Source organism: Aquarana catesbeiana, linkage group LG01 (assembly GCF_042186555.1).
Source record: "Aquarana catesbeiana isolate 2022-GZ linkage group LG01, ASM4218655v1, whole genome shotgun sequence".
Classification (NCBI taxonomy): Eukaryota; Metazoa; Chordata; class Amphibia; order Anura; family Ranidae; genus Aquarana; species Aquarana catesbeiana.
This window is the reverse complement of record NC_133324.1, coordinates 447,888,547-447,911,316: the sequence shown is the minus strand read 5'-3', so window position 1 is coordinate 447,911,316 and position 22,770 is coordinate 447,888,547.

Sequence of the window (22,770 nt, the reverse complement as noted above, 5' to 3'; positions counted from 1 at the left end):
GAGTTGAGGCTGTCAATCAGCTGGAGCTCCCTCCCGTTTCACCTTTTTTCTTTTGGTGTCAGGAAAACTTGTCAGAAGTGATTCATGTTTATAGCACAGGAATGAGGCAGCTGACAAAAATGAAACTTAGTGCTCTTAACCGCTTCCTGACCGACTCACACAGATATACTGTGGCAGAAGGGCACGTACAGGCAGAATCACGTACCTGTACGTTACCCTTTTAAGGCGGCTTGCAGGCGCGCGCACGCCGGGAGCTTCGTGAGCGTGTTTGCGGGTCCCGCCGACTCATGTCCACAGGGATACCTGCGATTGTCTCACGGAGAGGAAGAACAGGGAAATGCTAATGTAAACAAGCATTTCCCCGTTCTGCCTAGTGACACTGTCACTAATCACAGCTCCCTGTAATTGGGAGCGGTGATCAGTGTTGTGTCACACACAGCCCCTCCCCCTCACATTTAGAATCACTCCCTAGGACACACTTAACCCCTACAGTGTCACCTAGTGGTTAATCCCTTCACTGTCAGTCACATTTACACAGTAATCAATGCATTTTTAATTGCACTGATCGCTGTATAAATGTGAATGGTCCCAAAATCGCACCAAAAGTGTCCGATCTGTCCGCCATAATGTCGCAGTCATGATAAAAAATCGCTGATCGCCGCCATTACTAATAAAAAAAAAATTAACAAAAATGCCATAAAACTATCCCCTATTTTGCAAACGCTATAACTTTTGCGCAAACCAATCGATGAACGCTTGCGATTTTTTTTTTACCAAAAATATGTAGAAGAATACATATCAGCCTAAACTGAGGAAAAAAAATGTTTTTTTTATATATTTTTGGGGATATTTATTATAGCAAAAAGTAAAAAATAATGCGTTTTTTTTCAAACAAAACAAAACAAAAATTTTTTTGTTTATAGTGCAAAAAATAAAAACCACAGAGGTTATCAAATACCACCAAAAGAAAGCTTTATTTGTGGGAAAAAAGGACGTCAATTTTATTTGGGAGCCGCGTCGCAGTTTTGTCAGTTGTCAGTTAAAGCAACACAGTGCCGAATTGCAAAAAAGTGCTCTGGTCTTTGGCCAGCCAAATGGTTTTCGGGGCTTAAGTGGTTAATTGAGACAAGTACACACAATAAATGAATATGCTTTGTTCCTATTTCATACCTGAGGTTTACAACCACTTTAGAGACCCAGCGCCTCTTGGATGCTTGTTTTCATTTATGTGAAATGCAAGGTCTATTTCTTCCTATCTTCTCCCAGCGGTGGGCAGTGTTAGATGATGCAAAGAGCAGTGCTGACACGATGACATTAGTATTACTCTATAATCCTTATACTGTAAATAAAGGGCACTTTTGTTTCACCCACTCAGGAGATAGGCTCATGATGACCTGTCTTCTGGGTTGAAATATGCCTTAGTGTCCAGGGGCACTAACCAGGGTGACAAATAAAATAAATCTATGTATGTCACAGTAATGGTCAGTGTAGTTTTATATGACATGGAGTGGGTAAGTCTATCCATGGAAACCAAGTTTTGCAATACTGTTCTACCTAATTATGACGTGGTCCTCTCAGGTCTTCCAATATTTGATTGTGTTGATTTTGTTAATTATAGTAAGCAACGTACTTATAGAGAAGGGTGAAGTATGTTTCAACAAAGCAGGAATGCAGGCACGGGCTGCATTTAATTTAACAGATGAATGGCTATTGAGGACTAATAAGGTTTCATTGGAATTTTGGTAATGTGCAGTATTTACAGTAGTTAATTAGATCGGTTCCTACAGTAGATTCACAGATGTTAACTGAAGGGTTAATTTATGTACCTTAGACGGAAAAGAATGCAGTAGGGGACAGTGCCAAAAAATGTGTAGCAAAGTACTTGGTTTGGCCTGGCATCTCCAGCAAATACTAGGGATCTGTGGGTACATCTTATGAAGTGTCATAACAATTTGTAGCCTTGTTCCTGAAAGTGATTAGCAATAGAGGACTTATGTGCTAAAGTAATAACACTAGTGATCTGTGCCATCACAAGGGTCACATAAAGTTTTGATTCCCATTTGTAGATATAGAGAGGGAAAAAAATCTCTGGCGGCAGATTGAGAATCCTTTAAAGAAGGGATAATAGATGAGGTGTATAGGTTGCATCTCAACATAGTATCTTAAAGGGAGAAAGAGGTCTAAAGAGGAGCACTTGAAGAAGGAATGGATAACCCTATTTGTACATGTTCCTTGATGTCCAGATGTTACCCAATAGTGGGCACATTAGGCCTCTCATCTCCAGGGTATGACAGGTCTGGCAGGACATGTATCTGTGCCTCATTGAAATCAAGGTTCCCTTTCTGCCAGGCCGTGCATAGTATTTCCTCTGCGGTAGTGAAAAGGTAGATGCAGAGCATGACTTGTGAGGTAAAGGAGAGGCAAGTTCTTGACAGGGGGGCATGATGGATCCTGTCTTGATCAAGCTCAACTGTGGGAGACTTGTTAATTAACATATTTCTGATGACCCATACCAATGTACACATGTTCACGTCAGCTGTAGCCTCAGGGAGTCCTTTAATTCGCAAGTTGGTCCAATTTTCAGCATCCTCCATGCTACAATAAAGGGTCAAGAGCCAGTGACATGAGAGATCCTGGTAAGGTTATAGGGCAGATAGACAGGAGCTTGTCTAATCACCCATCATCTAGAGGGCCACCACTCCAGGTTGGTTAACTCCTGATTTACCTGGTAGGCAGGGATTGAGTGAAGGAGGTCTCTGATCTCTGTTTCCTCTATCCATGTCTGCTGTATGAAAATGCTGATGGAGGGGACTCCCGTGTGGGCCTAGGTGTGGGGATCAGAGAGGAATTCCCCACTGTCCTGTCTTGTTTACCTAGGTAAGTTTCTGCCACTGGTTGACTGTGCTGCTGGGCACCATCTGCGATGATTCTCATGTAGAGACATTTTTTAAAAATGGTGAATACCCACTATTTTCAGAGTCCAGTTTATGCTCTGATGTTTGCACCCACTGGTCATGGGGATTAGTAGGTGTTGGCTGATTGTACAAATAGCCTGGTTGAAACAGAGTTTCAAGGTTTAGGTTTATTTCTGGAGAAATTGACATTTTCCTCCTCAGATAAAATTGTACTACATCAGTTCTACTTACAGTATATGATAAATGAAGTTGTGTTTACCTAAAAAAAGACATTTGTGGCATGGAACGTAGGGGATACACACTAAATGTTTGCATTGTGCACAATGCAATTTAAATACAGATTTGACAAACATAAAACCTAACATATATGCAGTATATATGTATACATTCTCTGATGGAAACTTGCCTTGCTGGAAACCTAGCATAAAGAGTCAGTATAGTGGGTAAATGCGGTATCACAATTTATAAGTTGTTTTAGAACTAATGAAATCATATAATATATCAGGCCAAATCTTATTCATGTCCTTTATTTAAAAGAAAAATAAAAAAATAACGTTAGGCTAAAAACGTCATTATTTTTAATGCCCATGTGGTATATAAAAGGTGTCAAGCCTTGGTATTTCTGTACTTTGAAGAAATCTCCTGTTACTGTAATGCTTACATAAAGTATATATTTAGTAGCGTTACATTTTTTTTTCTTGCTTTGTACTTACCCAATAACTACTAAGCTAAGGCCTTATTCACACTGGCACTGTCAAACCTGCATTTATATGTTTAAAGACGACATTTCAAAATGCATATAAATGCATGTAATGATTTTTCAATAGTGCCATTCACAATAAGTGTTTACTTGCTTTTAGGTGTGGGCTACATTTAGAGAAAATAGAACTCTGTGCATTTAGGGCCTAATTAGGCTTCATTTACACTGGAACTAAGGTCTGTACAGGCATACCCCACTTTTAAGTACACAATGGGGGTTATTTACTAAAGCTGGAAAGTGCAAAATGAGGCTCACTTCTGCATAGAAACCAATGAGCTTCTAACCTCGGCTTAATCAATTAAGCTTTGGTAATAAAACCTTGAAGCTCGTTGGTTTCTATGCAGAAGTGAGCCTGATTTTGCACTTTCCAGGTTTAGTAAATAAACCCCATTGTGTACTTAAACATGAGGTATGCCTTTACACCATGAACTAGCCATTTGTTTATGTGGCTGGGGATGGCTGGAGCTACGTTCAGTGTGGTACCATGTGATCCAGTGCAGGCATGCAATCTGTATTTGGGGTGCCGATAGGAATACACTGACACCTGCAGCAGATCACACATCCAGTGCGTTTAAATGCAGTTCAGCAAATGTGCACAGAATGCAGGTTTCCTGAACCATATTCTGGTGTGAACAAGCCCTAAGAGAGGAATTCCCCTTGCTTTTGGAGATTTCCTCTAACTTTCTATTGCATCTCTAGGGACAGGAACTGAAAAAAATCTCTCCAATGGTGCACGGACAGCAAAATTAATACAAACATAAATACATTTATAACCTGCCATGGGTTTTAAAATGAAAAAAGTTTTGGCTGTACATGCACTTTAGTATCAGGGGGTTAATGTTCTTGTTCATTATTGCCTATAGACTTATAGAATTCTCTAAGTCTTTGTCTTTTTACAACCACGTTAGGCTCCATGCACACAAGCATTTTTTTAAGCTAAAAAAGTGTTGAAAAAAATGCTGGATAAAAAAACACTGGTAATAGCTTTTTGTGGCATCATTTTAGGAGCGTTTAGGAGCATTTAAGAGCTTTTAGGAGCATTAGCATTATATTAGCGTTTTTGCAAAAAATGCCATTAGTAGCGTTTAGGAGCGTTTAGCAGCATTTAGTAGAGTTTCTGCTGGAGAAAATGCTCCAAGAAACTCTACAAAAGCAATTTTTTTTATGCTCCTAGGCACTGAAGCACAAAAAACGCTAATAGCCTAAAGTAGTGTTCATGGACACACAGGATAACACTATTTAGCTTCTAGGAGCAGAAAAAAAAATGTTCATAACAGCTTCTAGGAGCTTAAAAAAAACACGAGTGTGCATAGAGCCTTTTACTCACATGCATTGCTATGCATTGTTAAATGTTACACTTTTCCCTCTAGTCATCTAGTTTCTTAAGAAATGCTTTTTTTTATTATTATTTAGTTAAAAACATTCATTTTATGACATTCATTTCTTGCATTACAGAAAAACACTGAGCTAAGATACGTTAGCCATAAAAAAATAAATAAATAAATAAAAATCTTGTATGAGCGATACAAACTTACAAAAATGTCAGGACATCATTATATACTGTAAGCTAAATGTACAAAAAAGTATATGAAGAAAGTGATTTTACCAGTGGCGGCTGGTGCTCAAAATTTTTTGGGGCGCAAACAAAAAAAAAAACATCAATTGCAGCCTCACTGTGCCCATCAATGCAGCCACTGTGCCCATCAAACACAGCCACTGTGCCCATCAAATGCAGCCACTGTGCCCATCAAATGCAGCCACTGTGCTCATCAATTGCAGCCACAGTGTCCATCAAATGCTGCCACTGTGCCCCATCAATTGCTGCCACTGTGCCCCATCAAATGCTGCCACTGTGCCCATCAAATGCTGCCACTGTCCCCATCAAATAGTGCCTCTGTGACCCCCCCCTCCCCTGCTCGCCGTCTGTGCTGTCTCGGTGGTGGGTCAGGCAGCGGGTGATGGCGGCGAGCGGTGGGATCTTGTAGCGGGTGAGACAGTGGCTCCTGTGTCCTCTGTGCGTCTCCTCCCCTCCTCCCGATAGGCGTCCAATCGTAGCACCTGTCCTTTCAGCCAATCAGGTGGCGAGTAACAGGCACGCGCACCTGATGGGCTGTGAGGCGGTTCAGTGTTAGGAAAGCGAATATTCATTCGCTTTTCTAACACACCTGGGTGGCTCTAATCAGGTGCTTCAAAAACACCCCCTCGCCGCTGGAATTCAGGTGCCTGGCATCTGAAAAGGGGCCGGACGCATGAATAGGGGTTGGCTACAGCGACCATGGATAGATTCATGCAATTTGTGCGTCCGTCCTTAATGGACGCACCGCCACTGGATTTTACATTTACTCCACACCTTCTCTGGGCCTTTCTTTATAATGACAAAACAAGGTGATAGCTGGAAATTAAATCATATCTAAAACCCAATAACAAAAAATGTTATATATTGCACCCTACCTGTTCTTGAATGTGATGGCTACATTTATTTTCTTTTAATGGGTATTTCTTTCTTTTTTTCACCTGGTGATCCTGTCAGTAGCAGACTTACTGTCCTAGGGTGACAACACTCATGTAGTGTGCTGTATTTATGGAGGAGCAGCATTGTCATTCTATGCAGTACTCCTGATTTGGACTACAAATACACCCCATTCTTCTTATCTCCATTACATGGGGAGGTTTTCTGTAATTCACATACAATAGCTAGGAACATTAATAACATTGTTTGAGATTTCAGTTCAGTTCACAAAAAGTATAACTAAAGACAAAACTTTTTAGGATTTGGACATAGAAGGATTAGAGCACCTTTTTCATGTTTATCATTATCACAGAGAGTGAAAGTGAAAGTAAATCCCAAATTTTGGGTTGTTCGTAGAACAGTAACAGAGAGAGAATCTTGCAGTTCTGATGACATTGGTGACAACCACGGATTCTCTCACTTTGGAGGGATTTTCTCTCACTTCCTGTTTTGGCTATGGGATAGGAACTGAAAAGGAATCTCCCAGATGGCATGTGGGCAGGTGGAGCGGTGGTGTGGTTGTTTGTTATGTCCTTCATGTTTTCCCTTAACTCATTGGGTGCCAAGTATTGGGTCACATGGAAGGCCTACCCTGCATGAGTTCTTGGTTATGTTAGGCACTGTTACAGGGCCACGTTACACACACACACACACATGGGGTACCTTTACTCTGTGCCATCCTCATCAATGCCCTGGGACAAGGCTGAGGCTGCCGTGGGGGAATACTCAAACTTAAGGCAGGCCTCTACACTTTAGAGATGAACTTACACCATGAACACTTGCACTGCAACTCTTCTCCAGTTAACTCTCAATTCACGTGACAATGTACTTTCACCATAACTTGCATTTTGGAGTGAGCCCCGCTGTGCACTCTGCTAGGGCTCCACACGTGCACTCAACTTAATCTTTGAACTTCTGTACCTCTGTACAGGATGGGGACCTCTGTGGCACAATCCGCTCTCGTTTCCATAGGAGACAGACTGCAGGCGGAGGAAGTGCCGACAACATCTCCCTCCCTACTAGAGGCTGTGCTACCTTACACTTCTATTACTCTTGGCAAATACTTATGTCTTTACATCGCTCCATTCCCTGCTGATGTCTTCCTACTTCAGTGTGTTAAGACCCACTTGTTATACTAGATGTTTCTTATGATACATCTCTTTAATAACTTTAGACCAGGCATGGATAATGCCTTAATACTTAGAATACTTAGAAAAAGTGCAAAAATAAACATCTCACAGCCCAACAGGCAATACATGATACTTTCCTAGTTCTCAAACTACGGCTACAGGCTTGTGTGCTGTCCCTGCAAAGGTGTACTCCAATAATCGCAGTCCTTCAGAGGCACTTCCCAAGCACTGGTGTCTTCAGGGTAAACCCAAGCTAAAACTCTCTATAAAGCAGGCCATAACAAGCGACATTCTTCTTCTACTATGGGTCTCTCACTCATCTCCATCCCTTATGGGTCTCACAGCTCTACCTTGCGCACTCTACTTATTGAACTCTGTTCCAACTCTAACTCCTTCTCTCTATGCGTGCCAGACCACTGACCCAATTTATATGTCACAGGGCAAGTGAGACCCAGAGTCTCAAAGAACCAGGAAAGGTATTATCTCTTACCTTCCCAGCCAGTACAGCAACTATCTTATTATTTCTACCTGCCTACAGGCACACAGATGGCAACAAAAAAAAAAAAACTGTCAGGGGTTTTAACCCTCCCATACTCTATCCAAAATGAAAAAAAGAGTTTTGCCTTTAGTTCTTCTGAAATTTGCAAGAACTCTTTCTGGCAGAATCAACTAGTTTTTTCTAAAAATAGGTATTTAGAAAGAGAAACAATGCTACCACCACACCTGTTAAACTGCAATATATCATTTTTTTTCTTAGGTTAAGGTTCACTAATGTAATTTTGGATGCGACGTGAGTTGCACAGAATCGCACGATAATGGAAATCACATTGGGGGAGATTTAGTAAAACGGGTGTGCACAAAATCTAGTACAGCTGTGCATAGTTACGAATCACCTACTAATTTCAGCTTGTTTTGACAAGAAAACCTAGAAGCTGATTGGTTAACCTCCCTGGCAGTATGATTATGTCAGATTTTTGCGTCTCAAAACGGTACAATTATTTTGCATGGAAATTTGGCGTTTTATATTGTAGGTCTGTAATTCTTAGCAATAACACACTTAAATCTGCCCAAACAAGAGTCTAGTAGATATCCCGGGTATGATAAAGTTTGAAACACAAAATCATAAATTATAATATAATAAATAAATATAAATAATCATAAAAAATAATAATATAATAATAATAAAATAAATTTCCCCACGATTCACTATCGCTCAATTCTGCAAGTGTTCTAATTTACTATCGCTGTTTTCTAGCTGGTCTAAAACCACTTTTGACGTAAAGGGACACTTTTTGGTTGATATTGACAATCTCAAGTTTCCATAAAACTGCATGCAGAGCATTGGACAAAGCATTGGGGACAAAAGGGATGTGAAATAATTTCATACAGTAGTGTAATCTGTAAGATTACAGTGTACTGTATGTGTTATGATTTTTACATTTTTTGCATTGGCTGTCGGGCTCCGCCCCCATGCGTCGCAACGCTCGCGGGGAACGGAGCCTGGCACAGAGAGGCTTTGGGCGGAGGACAGAGCCCACAGACATCGCAGGATCCTGGGGACAAGGTAAGTATACCGGATCCTGCAATGTAATCCCGAGTGTGGCTCGGGGTTACCGCTTATGGTACTGAAATTTAACCCCGAGCCACACTCGGGAAAACCACCAGGGAGGTTAATATGCACAGCTTCACCAGAATCGGAGAGCACCAGTTTTAGTAAAGCTTCCCCATTGTGCTTAATGGTGCCGGCTCACATTAATGCAGCAGGTCCTTGTACTACTTTGGTGCGATTCCAGCATAATTTTGGCCCCATAGAATATGCAAACCACTTCAAAGTAGCATCCAAGTAGCACTACATAATCACATTGAACGTTGGATCAAAATCGTACCATAGCAGTTTGAACCTAGTCATAGATATAGTTTAAAAATGAGATTCACATATTTATTTAAGTCATCATATTTCTAAGCAATTGGTAAGAAGTAGAATTTTAGTTTTTCTATCAAGGTTCCTTTTATCTAAAATGTAATGATTTCCCACCAAAAATTATGCAGCTTGGTGAAAAAATTTTGGGTTGTTTCTATGTTGGCTTTAAGACTCTATGGATTGAATTATTCAAGGGTTCTAGCATAGCAAAGATAGAAATAAAGCAAACTCTTTCATACCTTCATTTTCTGTTATTTACAGAGGACAGTCATGGTATGCTTTTATTGTTATAATAAAAGCATCTACCCATGAGGATGTTTTTACAAGACAACTGTTCAGTGTTTCTCTTGTGGTTTTTAAAAGTTTCAGGTCAGAGCTTATTGCTTTAAAGCACATGGCCTTTGTGCTGCCTGTGAAAATAAAGGCTTGGTTAAAAGGTTGGTGAGGCTATATGCAAGTGAGACTTCAGTGTCAATGATACAAGGAATGTGTGTCTCTTTTCTGCCTTCTCACAATAGCTTAGAGCTAAGCATACGTGTTTTATAATAGTAGAGGGTGGATTGCATTGTTCTAGAGATGAGTTTTGAAGGAGGATTGTCAAATACAGTGTGAAGTCTGCAAACCCAGAACATAGGGCTAAGCCCCTTTGAAGTCTATGCAGTTTGAATCCTAATAATAAATTATGCTCAGTTTCAAGGCTAATAGGAAAGCTTTTTGCAAAAAAAGGACAAAGGTGTCCTTTTATGAAACTGCGGTAAAATACCGCAATTCAGTTCTTAGGCATTCTCAGAGAAGATCGCTCTCCTCTGAGTGCCTGTTTATGAAAGTGTGTAGATCGCTTCTCATGTTGAGTTGAGAAGCGATCTACAAACGCCGGGAACTCCTCAGAACGGCTCCTCTCACTGTAATTTTGCGTGATATAGCGGGATTACAGTATGAGGAAGCGTAAAATACAAAAGTGTAACACGAATCAGCACACATTATTAACCAACATATTAATAAAATAATAAAGTTAAATTCCCCCTACACAATATACATTAACCTAATTATTAAAAAAAACATTGCTTTTGTCAATATTTAAAGATCATACATGTGCCTATTTAAATGTGAATGGTGTATAGTAAATGAATGTAATGCACATATGTAATGCAGCTATACACCATTCATATAAATACAAAATACATTTATAATCATTAAAAAAAAATTTAATAAAGTATACAAGTATAAATATTTATTAATAAATTAAAATAAAATATATTTCATCATTGATAAACATAAAAATTGATAAACTGGTGCGATGCGAGAACACTGCGAATCCACTGGTTCGCGCATCGCACCGACTCGCATGTCAGTTCACACTGCCATATGCGAATCGCTGGGGAGTGTCAATACATTGTTAACGACACCCCCAGTTCAGCTTGCATATCGCACTGCGAACTGACAGTTCAGACATGAATCGGATCGCATATGTGTGAACACACATGCGATCCGATTTTGGTCCGAACAGAAAAAAGGGTCCTGTGTGTGTTTGCACCGAATGCGGTGCGATATCAGCCATACTATCTGTACGACTAATATCACACCGCACAGACATCACATGTAATGTGAACGGTAGTGCGCTGCGAATTACATGCGATGCCTGTGCGATGTCTGGCATCGCACAAGTGTGAACCGGGCCTAAAAGTAACAACACCCCCAAATCAGTTCACAGATCGCAATGCGATCTGCAAACTCGGACAGGAATCGGATCGCATGGGTGTGAACACCCATGCAATCTGATTCTGCTGCGGACCAAAAAAAAGGGTCCTGTACGAGTTTGGTCTGAATGCAATGCAAATTTAGCCATACTATCTGTATGGCTGAAATCGCATCGCACAGAAATCAGATGTGATTTGCACTGCAGTGCGGTGCGAATCACATCCGATTTCGGGCACCACAGCAGTGGGAACCGGCCCTAAATCATATTGCATTTGCACCAAAATGGTACAGAACCCTTTATTTGGTCCGCACTGGAATCGGATCGCATGGGTGTGTAAACTGGCAAGTCCCAGTTTAGAGTTAACTGTGGGATCTGGCACTAGAATTATTGCTACCACTTTGACATTCGCAGGGATACCTCACATGTGTGGTGCGATCGTGGTCTACATACATGTGTGCACTCTGTGTGGCATTTGCATTTTTGGGTGTGTGAGGGCAACAGCCATTACATTACAGTGCCTTGAAAAAGTATTCATACCCCTTGAAATTTTCCACATTTTGTCATGTTACAACCAAAAATGTAAATGTATTTTATTGGGATGTTATGTGATGGACCAACACAAAGTGGCACATAATTGTGAAGTAGAAGGAAAATGATAAATGGTTTTCCAAATTTTTTACAAATAAATATCTGAAAAGTGCGGCGTGCATTTATATTCAGCCCCCCGAGTCAATACTTTGTAGAACCTTCTTTCACTAAAATTACAGCTGCAAGTCTTTTTGGGGATGTCTCTACCAGCTTTGCACATCTAGAGAGTGATATTTTTGCCCATTCTTCTTAGCAAAATAGTTCAAGCTCTGTCAGATTGGATGGAGAGTGTCTGTGAACAGCAATTTTCAAGTCTTGCCACAGATTCTCAATTTGATTTAGGTCTGGACTTTAACTGGGCCATTCTAACACATGAATATGCTTTGATCTAAACCATTCCATTGTAGCTCTGGCTGTATGTTTAGGGTTGTTGCCCTGCTGGAAGGTGAACCTCGGCCCCAGTCTCAAGTCTCTTGCAGACTCTGGCAGGTTTTCTTCTAAGATTGCCCTGTATTTGGCTCCATCCATCTTCCCATCAACTCTGACCAGCTTCCCCGTCCCTGCTGAAGTAAAACATCCCCATAACATGATGCTACCCTCACCACGTTTCACGGTGGGGATGGTGGGTTCAGGGTGATGTGCAGTGTTCGTTTTCCCCTACACATAGCATTTTGCTTTTAGGCCAAAAAGTTCAAATTTGGTCTCATCTGACCAGAGCACCTTCTTCCACATGTTTGCTGTGTCCCCCACATGGCTTTTTGCAAACTGCAAACAGGACTTCTTATGGCTTTCTTCTTACCACTCTTCCATAAAGGCCAGATTTGTGGAGTGCACAACTAATAGTTGTCCTGTAGACAGATTCTCCCACCTGAGGTGTGGATCTCTGCAGCTCCTCCAACATTACCAGGGGCCTCTTGGCTTCTTCGCTGATTAATGCTCTCCTTGCCTGGCCTGTCAGTTTAGGTGGACGGCCATGTCTTGGTAGGTTTGCAGTTGTCCCATACTCTTTCCATTTTCGAATCATACTGCATGAACAGTATACAGCCATACAACCACCAGATCACTTTCACTTTACATCTGGGAGGCGAAAGATGAGCACAAGCTGATGGCTGCTATTGTAGCCATCAGCTTAAGCTTAAAGTGATTGTAAATGTATTTTTTTTTTTAAATAACAAACATGTCATACTTACCTTAAGGCCCCTTTCACATGGCTTTCTGAGCTGGCATGTGAGTATGGCATTCCTTGCACCTTTTTTTTTTTCTAAACCTAGGTAACTTTTTACCAATACACTGTTTTTCATTTAGATCTATATCTATGTGTGGCATTGTACTTCTGACGAGTGGACAAATGAAACGCGTAGAGTTCACATCATGCTCTCAATCTTTCGATTTCCATAAGGAACACTCATCATGTACCTATGGTTGCAAACATCATTATGTATTTATCTCTATGAATTAAGCTTTATTTGTTATTTATCATGTGTCAGCTTAAAATGGCCTTTTTGGGATTGTTTTCGTCAATGCAGCCTGATCAATGCCCATCAGCAGCCCATCTCATCAATGCAGCCTGATCAATGTCCATCTACAGCCCATCTCATCAATTCAGCCTTACCAATGCCCATCTGCAGCCCATCTCATCAATGCAGCCTGATCAATGCCCATCTACAGCCCATCCCATTAATGCAGCCTGATCAATGCCCATCTGAAGCCCATCTCATCAATGCAGCCTGATCAATGCCCACCTGCAGCCCATCTCATCAATGCAGCCTGATCAATGCCCATCTGCAGCCCATCTCATCAATGCAGCCTGATCAATGCCCATCTGCAGCCCATCTCATCAATGCAGCCTGATCAATGCCCATCTACAGCCCATCTCATCAATGCAGCCTGATCAATGCCCATCTGAAGCCCATCTCATTAATGCAGCCTGATCAATGCCCATCTGCAGCCCATCTCATCAATGCAGCCTGATCAATGCCCATCTGCAGCCCATCTCATCAATGCAGCCTGATCAATGCCCATCTGCAGCCCATCTCATCAAAGCAGCCTGATCAATGCCCATCTGCAGCCCATCTCATCAATGCAGCCTGATCAATGCCCATCTGCAGCCCATCTCATCAATGCAGCCTGATTAATGCCCATTTTTAGCCTCAATGCTCATCTTCAGCCTCACCATCTTTTATCAATGCAGCCTGAACAGTGCAGGAAATCACCGAGCCTTTCATTTCCTGTTTACTCAGCTCTCACTCGGCAGTCTCACACACACACACAGTCCCGCCTCCACCATCAGCATTGGACCAGCTCCTGTGATAGACAGAACACTGGACCAATGCCGGTGGTGGAGGCAAGACTGTGTGTGTGAAGCGAGAGCCAAGTGAGAGCAGAGTAAACAGGAGATGAAGGCTTGGTGAATTCCGGCGGCACTCGTCCCCCTCCTGATTTGCCCCTTATTTTCTGGGGGAAAAAGTGTGTGTTATACATCAATAAATACGCTAATTAGGGATGGGGGCTTGCCACAGTGGCTATGTCAGGTCACACTGTTGATCCCTGCTGAGCAGGCGGATGACCGGTCTGTCTCTCCTCACAGTGTAGAGATGGACCTGTCAGAGCCCCGCTGTCCTCTATGGGGAGATCGGATGAAAACAGACCGCCTGTCAACAACGCCATCCGTCTGTTTTGAGTGGATCTTGTCGGATCGGATGGCTGACATCCGCCTACCCATAGATGTCAATAGGTGGCCCGATCGGATCTGCCTTAAAAACGGACAGGCGGACCGATCGTGTGAAAGGGGCCTGACAGCTGTGAATTCTGGATGATGCCATTGTTCAAATTTGACCAACAAGGTCACCAAGGGTTTCCTAGCTGTCAATTTACTATACTGCAGCCAGGAAATCTGTCATATAGCGATAAGAGTGCTTGGAGGGACGTTGACAGACAAAGGGTGATTGTGATTAGTGAGGATTATATTGCTGAATCCTGTGTGACAATGATTACTTCACTGGATGATGTTATTGTTGTTGAATACATCATTGGACAACAGGATTGATGTGGATTTACTTTAAGGGAAATTAATTCAATTTTTTATGGGAGACAGGACAGCAGCTAAAAGTGACCACTTACTTTAAAAGAGAAGTGTGGGATTTCTTAATATTAAACATGCATACTTACCTAGGTGGATGCAGCATTAATTTAATGCTGCAGCTGTCCCCTGCTGGCTCTAAAGTGTGAATTGAGCAATAAAAAACTACTGATCACTCAGTTCTAAGGTCCGCTCTGAGCACAGAGACTGTGCTCTGCCCCTCCAGCACTCACTGTAGAGGGAGCGGGAACGGCTAGCTCAGGCTCTCAGCGATGCACTGAGAGGCTGAGCCAGATGCTGGTAAGGCCTCTGGATGGATCCCTACATTATTCTTGGGATCCCTGAAGAGTCTGGATCAGCTCTGTGACATCAGCCGACAGCAGACTTTGGCCTGCTGGCAGCTGAATCTGGGTCACAGGAGTGCAGAGCTAAGTGCACTGCTGTGACCTGCAGGAGAAGCAAGGCCAAAAAAATTAAAGCCAAATAAGCTCACATGAAAAAAGTCACCAAAGAGGTTGACTGAGTTGATTGCCAAAAGAGATAGGAGTCAGAATTAAAATATAGTTTTCTAACTAACCCTAATTGTTTTCTATGTAGTTTGTCAGCATTCCCTAACCTCTCCCTACAACAGCTTCCAATACACTAACACAATGGCTGCTCTGTGTCCACTATTTCATAGTGAGGAGGTTGTCACATAACAAAGCCCCCATTGCTGGCCCTTCCATGTCAGCTGCAATGCATTACAAATACGATGGATTTGGGAAGGTAAATACTTGCACTATCATGGTTGGTCTGCAAACTGTAACCCATGGTAGACCTAAACCTAATTCCTATGGTTTGAGAGTTCTTTAGATTTAATAAAGGCTATGCTATCAATGAGGAGGTTCTAAACTTAAAATGTTATTTGCCTTAACCACTTGACCACCGGGCACTTAAACCCCCTTCCTAACCAGACCAATTTTCAGCTTTCGGTGCTCTCACATTTTGAATGACAATTACTCAGTCATGCAACACTGTATCTATATGAAATTTTTGCCCTTTTTTTCACACAAATAGAGCTTTTTTTGGTGGTATTTAATCCCCGCTGGGTTTTTTATTTTTTGCGCTATAAATCTAAAAAGACTGAAAATTTGTTAAAAAAAAAAATAAAAATCTTTGTTTCTGTTAAAATTTATTGCAGAATATTGGCAGAGTATTGGCGAGTATTGGCAGAGTATTATCGAGTATTGGCAGAGTATTATCGAGTATTGGCAGAGTATTGCAGGGTATTGCAGAGTATTGCACAGTATTGGCAGAGTATTGCACAGTATTGTAGAGTATTGGCAGAGTATTGCACATTATTGCAGAGTATTGGCAGAGTATTGCACATTATTGCAGAGTACTGAGAGTATTGCACATTATAGCAGAGTATTGCACAGTATGGGCACAGAGCAGCGCTGTGGGCACAACAGATCCAGCCCAAAGCGCTGCTAATAAACGATCCCTCCCCCTCTCCCCCTCTCCTCTCACACTGTACAGATCAGTACAGAAAGGGGAAGGAGGAACCGGCGTCATGACGTGACGCCGGTTTGTTTACAAGTGATTGCTCCGTCATTTGACGGAGTGATCGCGTGGTAAACAGCCGCTACAAGCGGCCATTTACTGTGATCCATGATGCGCCGGGTCTTCCAGACCCAGTGATCATGTATGTTTGTGGGAGCGCACCCCATGGAGCGCGCGAGAGCAACATTCTGAGAGGACGTCCATGGACGCCCACCCAGAATAAGCAGACCGCACTGTAGCCGTCTTTCAGCTATGGCCCGGTCGGCAAATGGTTAATACATTCCCTACATTAGGTAAAAAAATGTCCCAATACCTGTTCTACTCCCCTCCCAGGTCCCTAAGTGTTTTCCTGACTCCTCTCACTGCTCCAGCACTGTTCCAGCTGCAGCACTGCTCACCTCTCTTTCTGGCCTCACAGAAGAAACTGGTGCCTCCATAGCACCTGGCTTGCTAACAGGGCACTTGAACCAGGAAGAAGTGGATAGCGCTGGTGGAGGAATGCCGAGGGACTGCTCTGTGCAAAATCATTGAAAAGAGCAGGTTAGTATAACATCTTTTTTTTTTTTTTTTTAAGACTAAAAAAATGATCCTTCAATATTACTTTAAAATTTGTGCTATTAGCTGTCAACTGGTTTTTGGCCTGGCATCTTTTAAAATAAGTTAAGCTACTAATATATTTTAGGAACACATGCCCTAAAAACTATTTTAAAAATACAGAGACTTTTTTTTTTAAACGTCCATTTCACAAAAGGAATATACAACTTACTTAGGAATAATTAAAACATGGCCTCTTTTATATGGTACATTCCTGTACTTTTGTATCCCTTACATTTTCAGATGTACTGATTTATGAAGTGTAGTTAAATGTGCACACTACACTTTATCCTTCAGTATAAAATATCACAACACAATTAAAACGAAGAGGAAAAATACCAAACAAAATCAGAATAGGAGGAAAAATAATAAAGTTAATTTCCCAGATGGTATACATAGACAGTTTGCTTTATTTGGAGTGGATGCTGCAAACATAAATTACTTGCCAGTCACTTTGGCTGCCCTTCCTGTTTTTACAAATGCTGTTCCAAACTGTAACAGTGTATGCCAATGACTCAATTACCATTAACTACATTCTACATAATTGTTAAGTATACTAAGTCAAGGGGTGTAAATAGAGGGGTTGAAAGGGGTGACTGACCCCACATGGGACTATTGTAACTGTCATATTGCTACTCCCACAAAATTGCTATCAACCTTCCCTATTCTTTTTCTTTCTATTATGTGCTATATGAGTGTTTCCCAGAAACTGCACACCACCTTCACCCTATTTGCAATATTAAAGTGCCATTGGTGGCTGGCAGTAGAGTAAGTAGGTTTTTCTGCAAGGCTCTTCTGCATAGAGTTCTGCATATGTCACCTACAGTGGGGGTGAGTTCTACTAGTGGTATATGCTAGTTTGGGAAATATATACCATATGATACTCTAGTAGGCATTATTTTTATTAAGACTCGAAGCATGCAGAATGATATTACAAAATCCTTGTCTCATTGATTTTGTTTACACTCAATACTTTTTATAATCTTTTGAAATGCAAAACATTAAATACCGCAATTTCTGTATCCAGTGATTAAATCATATTATTATCTATCTCTGTACCTTAGTGACTTTTCTTATTATTGTGTAGCTGCATGCCAGAGCAGACTTTGGCATATCTTTTAGGAACTATGTGATTTGGTTACTGCTAGCCTTTATCTGCCTCATATGTCTTCCAGGAACCCACTTTAATTAAATTTTCCAGGGCGTTTCACTGGTGACCTAAAGGCCTAAAGGGACCTCATGTTCAGGAACACACCTGGCCCCTGGCCAAAATCTGCATGGTAGTTTATTGCTTCATGCAGAGAAATTAGTTTCTGCTCAATTTAAAAAGGAATGTACATGAAGTTGGTTTGTCCATGATCAAGTAAAATCACAGTGACAAGAATAAGAAGAAAATATTTACTTTGCTGTCAATCTGATGATCATCAACTAACCAGTGTGAAACACACTATAATCTTATTATAGCTCTAACAATGAAATAAGTATCATAGAGTATTCAATGGTATGCAGTTCCGTTTTGGGCACCAGTTTTCAATAAGGATATAGGGGAACTGGAGAAAGTGCAGAGATGGGCAACCAAACTGATAAGAGGCATGGAGGAGCTCAGCTATGAGAAAAGATTAGAGGAACTGAATTTATTCTCTCTTGAGAAGAGGAGATTAGGGGGGATATGATCAACATGTACAAATATTTATATATAATATTTATATAGGGTCCATATAGTGAAATTGGTGTTGAGTTATTCACTTTACGGTCAACGCAGAGGACAAGGGGGCACTCTTTACGCCTAGAGCAAAAGAGATTTCATCTCCAAATACATAAAGGTTTATTCACAGTAAGAGCTGTGAAAATGTGGAATATGCTCCCTCCAGAGGTGGTTCTGGTCAGCTCAGTAGCTTTAAGAAAGGCCTGGATTCTTTCCTAAATGTACATAATATAAATGGGTACTAACATTAATAGGTAAAGTTGATCCAGGGAAAATCCGATTGCCTCTCTGGGATCAGGAAGGAATTTTTTCCCCTGCTGTAGCAAATTGGATCATGCTTTGCTGGGGTTTTTCACCTTCCTCTGGATCAACTGTGGGTACAGGATTGTTTATATGGGATTGTATGATATTATTTTTTATTTATTTATTTATTTTTATGGTTGGACTGGATGGACTTGTGTCTTTTTTCAACCTGATTTACTATGTAACTATGTAAGGTTCAATTTTATTTATTCAATAATTTTTAGATTCTATTTTAACGTTATTAGGTGTTGTTGTGTAACACAGGTTCACATATACTGTAGATATGCATAACTTAGACAAGTGCACCCAAGGTTAACACTGTTACTCATGGATAGCCAGGATATGGTCCACTCTCCTAAATTCATTCCTTATTCAAGGTACAGAGCTTCTTTGGGGTGGCTCTCTAAGCTAAGACATAGTCATTGATATTGCCATAGATGTGGTCTAGCTGTACATGTAGGAGTCCTAGTTAAAGCCTAGAGCAGCCTCTCTTCCTTACTTCTCCTATTCTACCCTGCTACACCCCTGCAAGCACCATTTATGTTAAGGTGGCCAAAGGAAAATATGTTAAACTCACAGGACTTCAGGCAGGGGACAAATAATTAAAGAAAATGTAGGTTAACTGCCGGGGGGGTGGTTGCTCTCCTCAGGTCCTCAACTTCAAACTGCCTTTCTGGGATTTGCTGCTAGGGAATACAGAACGCTTCTCCTTCTCCACACAATCAATATCAATTAACAGAGGTTTTAAGCTCCTTCTAGGTTGATCTTTTTCAAATGTGGTCAAAACAGTCTTTTCCCATAGGTCAGCATATGGTTTGGATTATTTTTCTATATTTAATTAGTTTGTTTTATATAAGCCTGCCTTTGGTAGCGTTTTTTATGAATAAAGAATCCCATGAGTAAGTCGTTATGACGAAACGTCGGGACGTGGCTGTACGGCAACCAGTTTTATACGATTGACGCTAAACCGGAAGTGACGCTCAGAGGATCATGATTGTTCGCTAGTGAGATTCAGTTTACCTATGCTGTGTCCACTAAGACCACATTACACCAGTATTTGCTGCTGAAGTGGATGCCTCTAGGCTTTATTGATTTGAAATTATGTGAGTGCAATGTTTGAAGCTGTTTTAATAGAATGACATTTTTACAATGATACTGCACTATTGGAGCACTTTGTTTCATTATATATGAAGAGTCCATGATATTGTGTGTCACGTCTGGATATCGGTGGATATTTAACCCTGTAAGGGTTGATGCTGTTTTGCCGAGCATGAGAGTGCAAGGCATCGCCATTCGGTGAGTGTTTAACTAAAGGGGACACTAAGTGCACGCGGTGTGGTGAAAGTTTTGAAGATCAGTCACATCTATGGACTATTTTTGCACAAACTTTATTATTAATTGTTTATTTATGCATTAGTGTTCATCACTATCACCTGTCACTGGGTTTATTTATTCATACTGTTTAGCGCTACTATTTACTTTCGTTTATACTGTAAATGCTTATATATTAGCACTTTTTATATGCAAAGTGCTTTTAAGTTAGCTTATACTTCACTGCAGGAATTTTCTTTGTGTAGTGTCTCTAGTGTTCTGAAGTTAGCTGTTATACAGATAAAGGCATTATCTGCCTCTAAGTCAATAAATGTGTTTATTACCCATTCCAGAATAACCAATATTCTCTAACCTAAACTATTATCCTTCTCAGTGACTAAGAAATGTTACATTTCTCAAATATACCAGGTGTAAAAACAAATTTAATGAAGCCATGATTTTCTCTATGTCGATCTTCTTACCTTACAGACCATGTATTTAATTTGTCATCTAAAATATTTTTTATTTTCCTGTAGTTTGGTGAAAAAAAAAAAAAACATTTGCATTATTAAAAACTGAACATTTTTATTCATGTCTACTAAGGAATAGAAATCAACCCATAAAAGCATATTTCCTTAATCTAAAAGTGACCTATAGGTGGTTTTAGCTGTGTATTCTGACATAACGTTGAGTGGTCTCTGTCACAAGTGCATGTTCACACCTCCCACTATTCTACTTGCTGTTGTTGCAGATTGAGGACCTGTTAGTTCAGAAGGGTGTGATTTCTAATTGCACTGCCAGTGGAAATTGTGCACCTCCATTATATGGTACTAATTTACATTTTTTAGATCTATATCCTTCATCTTTTAGAAGAGTTCACTATTCATTTTTTGTAATACAAATGTATCACCTGTATGCCTCAATGACTTTTCTTATGAGTTGTTTAAAGCCCCATGCACACGGGCAGAATGTTGAGAGACATTTGCCAGTACAAAAAACACCAGCCGACATTCTGCCTGTGTGTGCTGGTCTGTCCAACAGAAGCCGGCGATTTGGCCAGCTTCTGTCGGACATGCATGCAGGAAAACCAGCAGCCCATCGAATCCAGGTCAGCGCTCCCAGCCAATGGCAGAGATCGCTGATTGGAGTGTTCTGGTGGGGGGGGGGGGGTCTCCCTGTCAGAACACAACAGCTCAGAGGGGGAGGTTGCTGAACTAACCTTGCATGGTTAGTATAGCGGCTCCTGACCAGAGCTGACAGTTTTTTTTCCTGCATCCCATGGGATTGCAGGGGAAAAAATGTGATGTGTACCAGGCTTTAGGGAATCATGTGTAAGGAGGTGAAAAGGAACAGATATCATAAAAAAAATAGGTAAACTCCAGTTAAGAAATTAGAGCACATTTTATCTTCTCATCCAAGTTTAGGATGAGTAGGGACATATAATTTGATTAGTAACTGTACATTTTTAGAACTTCATAAAAGCATAACATGCTCACTATTGCTTTTGTTAGATTTCTTCCTTGATTGCATAGACTATCACTACTATTGGTTGTGTGTACAATTAAAAGTCCATTTACTTGGTATTTTAGTCTGCAGAAAGGGGTATAACTGCACAGATTTACAAAGCAATGCCCTGTCATAAAACACTGACTTTGGAACACTTAGTCCTTCAATATGAGATGGCTTGATCGCTACTTTTGTCCTAAGATATCTGCTGGTCTTCTTGCACATATTGATATGTTCTTTTTGGTTTTCCTCTGTGTGATGAAACCATATCCATTGCAATTGCTATTCCACTGTGCCTTTTATTCAGTTGCCCAGCAGTCTATTGCCACCTTCTTCAAGACTGTCTTGGATTTGTCCAAAAACTCATAACCTTTAACCCTGGAGAATTCTTGGACTATGGCATGCAACAGGTCCGCTATTTTGTAATTTTAACACCTTACTCACAATGGTTTTCACTAGGAAATCTTTATTTCATCTTTAATTTGTCCTTGTGGTGCAAATTAACAGGTTCACTCTAAATTAAATTAGGTATAAGCAAAAAGAAAAAAAAAAAGAGAAAAGCCCTGAATTTATTAAAAGAGTTAACAAAATAAAATAAAAAATAAAAAAACAATAAATATTGCACTCCGAATTCTGGGTAGTCAATGGTGAGCAAGCCCTTCTGGGTGGATGTGAGGTAAGGTGCTTACAGGAAGTCAACCAAGGGAACACCAGGAAGAAACAGCAGGAGCAGCAGACTGTTTTTGTATATCCCATAGAAGATAACCACTGTGGACAGCAAGGAAGTGTTATAGGTGACCTGGAGGCTGTAATGACACAACACATGATGTAAATGGTCATGGCATTTTGGGGCAGGGCCCCCATTTCTCAAGCCTGGTCATACAGAAAATATGTCTGTTTATATAGGTAAAGGGCAGCAGCAGATTAAAACAGGACTACAGGAAAATAACCACTGTGCTACTACAGACTATGCACATATGAAACTTATCAGCACAGTACAGTACAGGACTACAGGAAAATAGCTGCTGCGCAATTACAGACTATACATATATGCAACTCATCAGCCCAGTACACCACATGACTACAGTAAAATGGCCGCTGTGAAATTACAGACTATAGAACATATAGCTCATCAGTTAAAAATGAGGGATAATATTACATTCAAATATAAATACAAATAAAAATAACACAATGCATAATGGTTAAAT